The following is an 11,802-nucleotide window of genomic DNA, read 5'->3' on the forward strand; positions in this document are numbered from 1 at the left end:
TAGACCTTGGCTTCCTGTGTAGTCAGTGGAAAAAAAGTCATCTTGGTACCCAACTCAGGCAAGTAGAGAGGTCAGTCATGCCTACTTGATGTGTTGTGACTGCTGCTCAGGAAGGTAGGAGTCTGAATCACTCCTTCCTTTTTGACCTTAGATGCCATTGTGGATGTGATTTCTAAGTTGAGCTCTTATATTGGGCAGTCTGAACATGGCACTGCAACTCTCAGTCTCTGAAGGCCTTTCTGTTGCTTTAGAGTCACATGCAGTGTTTGCCACAGACCTCTAACCACTAATAAGCCTGACTTCTTTCTTTATAATTTTATCATACATACATACATACATACATACGTATATACATACATTTCAGCAGAGTCAGAGAGAATTCTGGTGATGATCTAGGCCAATTTATGCCTCTGGCCACAGCCTGGCTAGACTCCTCCATGAACTCTGTGACTGGATAGTGGTGGCAGAACTGGAGTGTAAGAGGACACCTAAGTTTTAGATAAGACATACTCTGTGAATTCAGATATACTACTGTTGCGCTGGAGGAGGACATTAATACATGTAAAGCCTTTCTTCTTTTGCTGTGGGGAGGGAAGCCTTTTTGTGCATGGCTTCCCTTACTAGTACAAGAAGATCCAATTGTGGTCCTGCAGTAAAGGATTCCCATTCAGAGCTGAGCATATAAACTCAGCAGAAGTGCACTAGCTGAAAGAGTGCTTAAGCAAGGTAAATTAAACCTAATTAATGAAAGTATTCATTCTTCAACCATTCCTGAAAAAAAAAAAATAAAAATAAAATAAATGTTTTGTTTCTTTTTTTCTTTACAATTGAAAAGCTTCTAGTGTGGCCTGCACCATGAAAGGACTCTGACAGCTTTGCAATTATACCTTGTTCCTCCTCATTCCTCTGTATTCCATCTTGGAGCGGTGAATCTTCAATCATCACAATTTTGTTGGGGCTGACAAAAAAAGGACAGTCTTCTGACAGCTCTGGAGAACCTGTAATTCATGTTACTTCTTGAAGTATTTCACTAGCTAGCACCAAAGGTCAGATGCTTGCTTTCCTTTAGTAAGCCTCTCCTTTTCAAGGCTGGTGTTTCTATCTTCATAATGACCAACTTTGTTACCAAGCTGCCTTTTTTCTGACCTGACATCAAACTCACCATCTGACTGAAGATGATTCCTAGGCTTATCTGCTTAGAACATGGCCTAGTCTTGGGTGCAACAGGAATAGAGGGCTTCTCCCTGCAGTCAGCAGTCTCAGTTGTATTTTAAGTCATCTGAAAGCACCTTTGCACTGGTAAGGGTGGGAAGCTCAACACATTTCCTTGCATCCTACGTGTTTTCTGATTGAAACCTAGAGCTAGAGGAGGAATTGAACTTCTGGCAGTGGTTATGAGTCTGGCAATCACAAAGCTTCTCTTACAGACTAAGCTGTGTCAGGGTGCACATCAAGGACCAAAAATATTCCTATGAAGACCTTGCTTTCCTTAGATAGAGAAGACTGAGTTGTACGGAGTTACTGTGCAACAGGGATTGAGAGCTGTCTGCACTACCAAGTGCGGTGGTTGTTTTGTTTGATTGTTTATTTATTTATTTATTTACTTTAATCTGAGTTCTTTCCCAGAATTTGTTTTTCACATACAGCCTGTCACTACTTGAGGTGTTTGGCTTTCTGTCTGTGTAGATAAATAGACACACCAAAATACTGTCACCAAGACAGTTTGACTTAGGTCACTTTACAGTAGATACTCAAGTCCCTCTGAAGAAGCAAGAGCACTGCAAAAACTGTAATCCCAAGGTTTTGATTTTGATTTATTTATTTTTTTAAGCAGAAGTATCAGCTATCTGCAATTCAAACTGAGGGTTTGAGGGTGGGGGGCTTATGCTTCCCATTTTGCTTTTAAGAAGGTCACAGCAAAAGCATGTGATTGAATATTTTGCATGGAACTGCAAACAAAGGGTTTGTCATAGTGCTATGAAAAGAAAGTGAGAGAAAGCGAGAAAAAGATCTGTGTTAGATTTTTGAGGTATATTTGAAAGAATGAAATAATAAAAAAAAAGCTTTCAAATCCTCAGGGACTTTCCAATTTATCAAGAAAGACACATTCTTCCTAATGAAAGGTTACTGACCTTCATGAATGTGACAGTTCAATTACAGCCCATTCATATGCAGAGCAGCCGTTGATAAAGGATTTAGGAAATGTGACTAGCATAGCAAAAAAAAAAAAAAAAAAAAAAAAAAAAAAAAAAAAAAAAGGGCGGGGGGAATGTCTACAAAATTATTTTTTATTGTGGTGCAAGAAATATAAATAAGATTCAGTCAGGTAGTAGAACCTTTTCTTCTCTGGCCGAGCAACCCATTAGATTTGCTTCAGTGAATGCATTGACTTTTTTCCTCTTCTTTTTCTACTAATATTTCTGTCTTTTTAATCCTCTGAACTACTAAACCTAACAAATCATAAAGCCCTTGGGGTGCTGAGATGCAAGGTTTCAAACATTTTTTCCTTCTGACTGGCAGAGAAAGCTGGAATGTGTCCTAATGTTATTTTAAGTGCTTGACTAGTATTTAAACTCTTAAATGGATGGAAAGTTAAAGCAGCAGCAAATGCACGCGCACATACATGTACCCCCCTTCCTTTTCCTTCCACCTTCTCCTCCCCCCTGCTTCCCCCCACACACTGAGCTTGGCCTCTCCAAGGCTGTTAATAGCCAAAGCAGATATTGGCTAGACTCTCTGGAGCCAGCCTTCAGCCAATGGAGGGTGACACCTGTGAGCTGATGTTTGTTGAACTCCTCCAGGTGTAGGAAAGATGCTTAAATTGACATAAGGCAGGAGCTGTAAAAACAGGCAAGTATGTCACTCATACATAGAGCTCCCTGGAAGATCCCAAGGCGAAGCCATTGCGAAACAGCTAGACAGAAGAATGTCTCAATTGCTTTGAAATAATTCCAGATTATCTGTTTATCTATCTGCATGCACACACACACTCAGGGATCTAGGCCTATGTGCACTGTGTGCACATGAGGTGTTCCTACAAAATAGCATGAGGCTTATGTCCCTGCATACACACGTACAAACCCATCCTGTGTTTCAAGGTGATGGCAGGCTGACAATTGTAGAATTAGATGAGGACAATCCTCTGCTTAGTGTAAGCTCTCACAGGTGGCCTCAGGTGGAGTGGCAGTGGAGGAAGTTTAGTGCTGACCTGTATTTGTGTTAGGTCATGATTGTATGGAAGGCATTGTCTTCCACAGAGCAGCAAACCCTACTCTTGATTTGAGGCAAGTCCTCAAATCCAAGTGCAATCAAATGGGTGTAAAGAAGTGCTAAAACTGTTTGTGGAAGGCAGAGCCAAAAGACATTTCCTTGGCCTCTGCTCACTATCTGTGAAATGGCATGCAAGTTTCTGAGAAATGAGAAGCTTGGTGCTACCTCCACCCAGACACAGAGCAGAAATTTTCCACACTGTGTTCAGGCACGGTAGAAGTGCAGGGACTGAGACTGTGATCCTTGTTCTCGGTAGTAAGGCAACTGTGGGAAGAAGATGCCAGTGCATCATATTTTCTGCTTCTGTTATGGCTGATTATGATTTCTGGGAAGTAAGAACCATTTTCGGTACTTCAAGTCAGTGCATTAGATACTTATCTTGCCTGTCTGGTTACCATCTCTGAGTGAATTTCAAGACCTGTCCCTAGTGGATATTTTGAGTACCCTACTGAAAATTGTATAAGTTCTCAGGAAGGGCTTGAGGGGCCTGTTCTTGAGTTCATGGGGCTTTCCATCAATAGTCATCCACTGGTACTCACTGCTTTGCAGACTTTCAACCTCTGTTGCCTCACTAAGGTTTAGGTGATCATTGTGGAGGAAAGAACACTTCCTTGTCCTTAGTCTAATTTTAGATTGAGTGCTGGTATGAAATTAGCTTTGACAGCATACTGTCTCACAGTGAGGTATCCAGATAAAGTAATCAATCGGTCTTTATTGGTTCTTTCAGATGGTGTTAAACTGCATAATTGTAAGGTATTGAATTATGGAAATCATGGTAGAAATTACTGGGATCCCTTTGGAATGGTCACATTCTCACTTCTTTTTTAAGCAAAAGTTCATCCGTTCAAAGAGCTTTTTAAGGCAGCTTCCTTTATTCTCCCTTTTGTTTAGCACATACCTGAGACATTCAGGAGGGTGTTAGGAAGCACCAGGAGAAATGAATACAATGCATTCCAAAAAGATCTGTTTAAAAAAATTATATATATATGTAGATGTAGATGCAAACCAAGTGCAAATGTAGCAGGAAACCCAGTGTCTGTTTTGGACACCCTGATGTTTTTTATATGCTACTTGCTTCTCCTGGCATTATGCAGCCCAGACTGCTCTAGAAGCTGTGGGCTTCTAGACAAACAAATGACAATCTTCCCTCTCATAGCCTTCCGCTGCCTCATAGTTCTACAAGATTAGAATCAAGGTCCTTTGACCACTGAAGAGGAGCTTCCTAGTAACATGCTTGCCACTTGTTTTTAATCGTGAGAGGGAAAACAAGATAAAGGGATTGAAAATACTGCCATTTTAAAGACCAGAAAACCTGTTTGGAGTCTTTCTGTGTAGTTGGATTCTTTGTAGGTAGGGTCCCAATCTAGCAGAGCATTTAAAACACTGAGACATTACATTTTCTGAACTGAGGACTGAATCAATTATATTTAAAATTGAGAGAGTACAAGAACTAATCCAAGTACATTGTATAAAATTCCGTATGTCATCCCTCAAATATGTTTTCTGCAACCTGCTGTAGTATATTTGGACTATGATGTGATACAAAGAGTTTACCGGAATTCATCTGGGATAACCTTTCCACAATGTTTTGTCTTTGCCTCTTGTAGATAACGCATGCCATCTAGACTTTTTTTTTTTAACTTCATAAGATCCACAAAACAAAACTGTAAAAATTTGGCTCAGAAAATCTTTACTGTCTTTCAGAATTAAGCTTACTTTTCACCACTAGTAAAATATATTTATTTTACTTCCATTGGACTGTGGACAATTTGATCAACTCTAATTTTTAGACAGCTTAATTTTCATTAAGATTTTAATATTCAAATTCAATTAAAAGCCATCTTTACTGAATGCAAAATAATAAAAATAATGCTCGTTACCAGCATCACAAGAACATTTCTGATCACATTTGCCCTGGTTAAAAATGCTGTCTTTGTTTTCTGCTTACATTTAATTGGCAGAGTTCCTTTAAAGTTTACTCTTGGCCCTGAGACTTGAGAGTGCAGTCAGGCATGTGACTGAGAGCAATCCTAATAGGCAGGCTGCATAACCTCACCAGCTAAAGCTCACAGGCTATGAAGGGGGTTGTTCACCAGGGGAAAAACACAGTCCACTGCCGCTCAAGCTAGCATGAACTTTATATACTACATGCCTTGCTGATTGATTAAAAATGTAGTCATCCTTAAAGGCAAATCACCTAAGGGCTTACAATAAGTTACAAATATAAAGATGGTTTTATGGAGTGTACTTTTACGTAACAGACTCTTTCAGGATGAGGACTTTGTTTGCAAAGTCAGTGCAAGTTGGTTGGTGACTCCTGTTAGCTTGCTGGTTAAGGCAGGTTCTCATGAATCAGTTCATGTGGAAACCAAACTGCACCTGAGCAAACATAGGAAGGTGGAGAACGAATTGCTTTCAGTTTGCAGCCACAAAAGTTAGAGTGACTTATGCATGTTCCAGTAGGGAAAACTTTCTCTCATGGCAGATTATTTGATAAGATATGGCAGAAATTAATTTTATTGGGGCTAGTAAATGTTAGTTATTGTATGGCTGCCCCCCTTCTAGCTAGATTTAAAGATTTATCTGGAGTAATAAAATGAATTTGACCCTCTGTCTCTGTTACTCTGATGCCCTCAGTGAACTGATATGAGATGGCACACAGGAAAGTATGACACATTTGCATATGTATTCTCTAGATACCAAAAAGAATAAATAAAACAAGGTATCTGACAGTCCATGTGCTTTTTATGGTAGGCTTAACAGTATGTAGCCACAGCTTCAGCTCAGCCTTAAGAGCATCGGGAACAGAAGAGCAGGTGACTGTGCAAAAGCACATTGTGTCAAGGCCAACAAAATGGCCTCTGAAAGAGTATTCATTCCATTCCATTGATAGGCAGTTACTGCATCAAACTCTTGACAGATTTTTTCTTGCATATAGTAAGAACAAATATATATATATATACATATATATATATATATATAATTCATTTTCTAAGCAGATGTGTTGCTCTACCAGTGTGTACTAGTAACCCCCTTTTCATTTAGGCAGCTTTCAATGTGGGCATAAATTCTTTCATGTGCAGCTAATTAAAACTGTGCTGAAGAAGATAAAGGCACAGCAAGTGCATGTATTATCTGTCTGGCATGGTGTATACTCAACATGTTAGGGTAGAGACCACTCTGTCTATTGTCTTACAACATATGAATACTAAGAACTGGATCCAGACAGGCAATGTTGGCTCATATCCAGAATATGTTACAACTGTATGTGTATATATCAAGCCTGAAGTATTTAAACAGACCCCAACTCCGGTGTATCAAAGTGTCTAGAAAACACATTTCTTCAAAAGAGCCTTTTCTACTTTGGAATAAGCAAGAAAAATAGTAACAGGCAAGATATATTACAAAATCTGGGCCCCCATCCAGGAAAAGCACAAGTTTCCAAGATCCTCACATTTTTACATTATGGCCTATATTGAGGTCAAACCTTTTTAAGGTGCAGATTTTTCTGCTGGGTACTTGAGAAGGAAACAATGTGAGTTCATTTCCATTTTGATTCTTTATGATGCATAAAGGAATCCTGTGAAATTTGATTTTTAAAAGGTTGTGGCTTCTTTTTTCCTTCTCAGTTCTATTCCTGACTTGTCACCTGATTTTCTGTGTTTTTTGGGGCTGTTAGTGCTGAGGATTGTGGATCCCTCCTTGAAGAGGAAAGATGCTGAAGCTTTAACAGACTTTCTCCAACAAGCTTGAAACTTCTGAATTTTTGTTCATTTAAAACAGGTTTTGCTTTCATTGTATCTCTTAACTTTACTGGTTTTCCACAGAGTCTCACTATGGCAATGAGATAATGAAAGCATGAATTGATACTGTCCAGAAAGAAAAAGACACTGGGGAAAAAAAATCCATTAGAAAATTTATCAATAATAATAATGACAACGACAACAATAAAAATAAAGCTGGAAAACATCCTGTCTATTCGTATGCCCTTAAAGATTTTTTTCTAGGATAGAGAAAAATCCCCTCAGTGGGTTCAGCAGTTAATTTCTTCTGGCCACAGAGAGGGAGGGTGTAGCTTTGGCACAGCTTGGGATTGAAGGCTGCTTCCCGGTTCCCCTCTTGGGTTCTCCTGAGGGCTGTGCTTGGTGACTCCAGATCAGGACTGTGTTCAGCCTGCCAGTGCTGTCCTACTGGTTTGTGCCAGGTGAGAGTTATTGCATATATATTACATACTGCTGTCTGCCCTTGGCCTCACGCTGTAGACACTGATGAAAATACTTTCCACTCATCCCCTTGTCTGCCACAGTTAATCCTGTGCAGCCATTCTTTTTAATACTGCATGTGGATACATGCAAAATTCATTACTAAGATGCCTTGTTCAGGTTTATCTTACTTTCTATTTCCTTTGATTATAAGGAGCCCCAGGGATTTCATCTTGTGGCATATACTGACCATTCAGTGGAGCTATTAAGAAAAGAGGTAAAATAGGGTGATGTATCATTTCTTGCTAGCCAGTCAGATACATAGTTTAACAATGATGCTATGACTTTTTTCCTTACTTGATTCATGTTTTTTGTGAATCGCTGACAGAGTCAGTATCAATCTTCCAAAAGATGGGAACACTTTCCAGTGGCTGCTTTATTATACACGGATGGTATGCACATCCGTTGCACAGGCTTTGCCTGGACAGAGCAAAGTTGAACATTTGCACGTACTGACAGTCTGACAGATGGAGAGCACATTAGATCTACCATGTATGTGCTGTGCAGATGCCCCTAAGTCTGTCCTGAGTTCATCCAACCTGCTGTCTATGTGGGTTGGCTGTTGGCTCAGTGCAGCTGTGTTGGCCAGATTTGTCATGACAAGTGCTGAGCTGTGCTCCTTGGTTTGCTCAGGGTGGTTGGACATCTGCAGCTTAGTGAGAACCATGTCACTGCTCCTGCTTGGACCTGTCTGTAGGGCAGCCAGCAAGACCAGGCAAACATCCCAATGCTTCTTTTCACTCAGATTTCCGGACAGATAAAAGAGGACGTGTTTGGTGAAACTGGCATCTAGAGTGACTGCAGTAATCTATCAGTTCTTGGCCTCCTGTAACCTCTTCAGGGAGTATTGTCCTATGCAGTTCTGGAGTGCCACTAATCTTTGCTCTCTGCATCTCCTCTCCTGCAAGTAAGGCCAACAGAATGGGTAAAGCTAAAAGAAAATAATGCTGTCTGATAAGCCACAGTGACTGGAATAGCCCTTCAACTTTGCTAGAGACATCATAATATACCGTGAAAGCTTACGTACTACACAGTCATTAGGTTTGGGCCCTAGGCATTTTCTGGGGTGAATTTTTTGCATTTCCACAGGAGGGGTTTGCAGAACCTTTTCATTTCCATGTTCTCTGTCCTGATCTTGAGTTAAGTGGTAGCCACTAATCTCAATGTTTCATATTAAGAAATCTGGGAAGTCTATGCCTTCCACTACTGCCTCATAGAAAAGCTTGCTTCATATACAATGAAAGATAAGGGGTTTATTTTTTTGCTAGAGATTGTGTGGGTAAGAAGACATCCAATCTGTCAAACTCTTCATGACTAATAAATATTAACTGCTTCAAGTCTTCTAATTATTATTATTATTTTTTTTTTTAATGTGTGGCCAACTACTTAAATATTTAACCATCTGCCAAAAACACACTTGGAGGTTTATTCTACAACATACAGAAAATATTGTAGACAATGGAAACTTTTAATATAATCTCTAGATTAATATAACATTGATTTTTTTTCCGCAAGTCAATAAAGATAAAATGTAGTGTGTTAAATGTTGTCAGGGTCTCCGCATAATGACACCCCCAGTCTCCTCTAATCACTCCTCTGTTCCAACATGTTGGAGGATCATATTGTCACAGAAGGGTTGAAAAACTCCCTGTGTTAAGATACTGAACAGTTAGTTAACCCATGTTGGACACAACGGAGCTAGCCACAGGATATGCCCATGCCTCTTCTATGTGATGCAATAGCTGAACACAGTAGGATGCATACAGACCAAGAATAATGATACTCATTTTCAATTCAAGCTTAGCAAAGCAGATGTATACCAGCTGGGCTTCCACCTCATGGTCTTCTCACTTTCACTTTCTTTTGCATTCTTTGCTTCTCTTGATCTAGCAATGTCTGTAAGACTGATGCCTTGGGGGGAAAAAAGGGAGAGAGAGACTTCGAAATGCCAGGCAGCAAGCAGGAACAATCCAGACAGCAGGTGATATTTCAAAGCTTCAGGTCAAGATGAATCATCAAGCCCTGAGGCCCTATATTACTTCAGATCCCCAGAAGCCGCCTAAATTCCAGAAGCTAACTGACCTCTTTAAAGGTGGTAATGAATAATCAATACTATATTTGATCCCTTGCATGAAGGTATTACAACAAATGGCACTATGGCTTTTGAAAGGAAGAATAACATTTTGATCTTACATGGTAAAATTGCCATGCTCAAGACTACCTCCTGGCTCATATGCTTAATTATGTAATGATATCCAGCTGTACTACAAAGGTGTCTTGCAGAAAGCCAGGCTCCACTAAGAATAAAGGGTCTGATAGGAAATGTTTAGACTCTGAGATACTCTGACACAAAATTATGTTTCTGAAGAGAATCCCTGGTTGTGTGTTTTTATGGTGTTCTGCTCAGGACCAGGCAACCAAAACAAGACCACGCTCAATAAAAAAAGGCTTATAATTTTAACTGGGGAGACAGAGCAGACTTCGGGTCTAGTTTCACCAACAGATGAAGAAAATGTCATTCAGTGAGATCTAAAAGGCTATAGAAGAGATAAATTATTCCTCTCCTTACCCATTGTTCTTCCCCTCCCATCAGTTGTACTTTCCCTGCAATGCAACATTAGAACTGTCTTATGAGATAGAAGTGTGAGGGACATCAGCTCGAGCTGTCTCCTCACTGGTCAGGTAAATAGAAATGTGTTTTGGATATGGATTAAGCTGTGTTGTGTGTTACAGATGTCTGAGTACACATGGACTTATGAAGCTGCATTTTCTATCCAAGCAAGGCAAGGAGCCCTGCTGAATTCAAGTAGTCCTGGAGAGGTGACTTCCTCCGTTTGAGTTGTTGGAATAGTATTTATTTATGTATTTGTGAAAGCTCTGAAAGGCTTTTTATTTTTTTTTTTTTAATATAAATTAGGATCCTGGGATGCCTGCCACATTGGCTAATGTTTCTGTCTGAATTACATGTGGGACTTGTACATCTTTCTTTTCTTCTGGGATGGTATATGTACGTCTTTATTGGTTTATATAGTAGTTGTCTCTTGTTCATAATGAAGTGCTGAAAGAAACAGTATATACAGCCTTGGGTTTGGAGCATGAGATTATAATACTGTCACTAGCAGTGCACCAAGGACATACCACAACACAAAACCTCTAGCATTAATCCTGAAATGGACTTCACACCATCCATGCCAGTGGTAACAAAGTCCATTAGTGGAGCCTTGCTTTTGGTTATATGTTGTATTAATGACTGAAAGCTCTTAATTCAGTGAAGAGACAGATTAGATTCACTTCCCATATTTTTTGGCTGTTGAGGATGAAAGCTCAAATGACGCTTTACACGTAGGAACTTCACAGGTTCTCCAGATGAAGAGTCTTCTTCTTTTCATCTTGAATGTGACCGATGACACTGTGCTCTGTTTACAAGGTACAACATTTACTTGCAGGTGACTTTCTTAATTTTATATTCATTCTGTTTAGCATTGAATAGGTGAAATAGAAAATGTGTTGTTATTATTGTTGTAGAGATTTCTGAATTTAAATCAAGAGAGAAGAATCTTTGGAGATGACCTGAGCCCTACCTGTAAGTTTCAGGGGTGGGAGGGTTGGCACCAACCCACAATCTGCTGGAGGTCTGTTAAATCCATTTTCAAGAATGCTCTCCTCCCCTAGTCCTACGTCTCACTTGAGTGAAATTTGTATCCACATTGGTATTAGAAGCAATTGTATATGGAGAGAGGTATTTCACAATACTACAGCTCAGAAGGAAGTTCTGATCTTGAACCAACAAGGCTCCTTGGATTTGGTGGGGAAGTGTACAATGACTTAAGTAAATTGCCAGTGTTTAAGCACTGTTAGCTCGAACCTATTTGTACTTTTCAGCTCCTGTTCCAAGACAAAGGCTCAGTAGCTACTACCACTCCTCACTGACTGCTATAATCTAACCTTTTCTTTAGCCTGACTCTTTTCAATCACTTGATTCCAAAGTTACTCCTTCCCTCTATACAGACTAGTCAGATCATTTTCTGTGAGTATTCCAATTTAATGAGATTTTTCCAAAAGCCTGTCTTGTTGAGGCACAGGTGTGCAAAAAGAAAACATCACAATCCTAGAAACAGAATTATGGAGGAAGAAGAAAATTTGAAAGATATTAGATATCTAAGATGTAGTACTTCATAACCAAGCGTTAGTTCTCTCCTCTTTATGAATTATGATAGTTTTTCCTTACTTTTTAGTAAATTCTGCTCTTCACAGTTGGGTTGTGTGTATA

The sequence above is a fragment of the Anas acuta genome, chromosome 2 (genome assembly GCF_963932015.1).
Source record: "Anas acuta chromosome 2, bAnaAcu1.1, whole genome shotgun sequence".
NCBI classification, from domain to species: domain Eukaryota; kingdom Metazoa; phylum Chordata; class Aves; order Anseriformes; family Anatidae; genus Anas; species Anas acuta.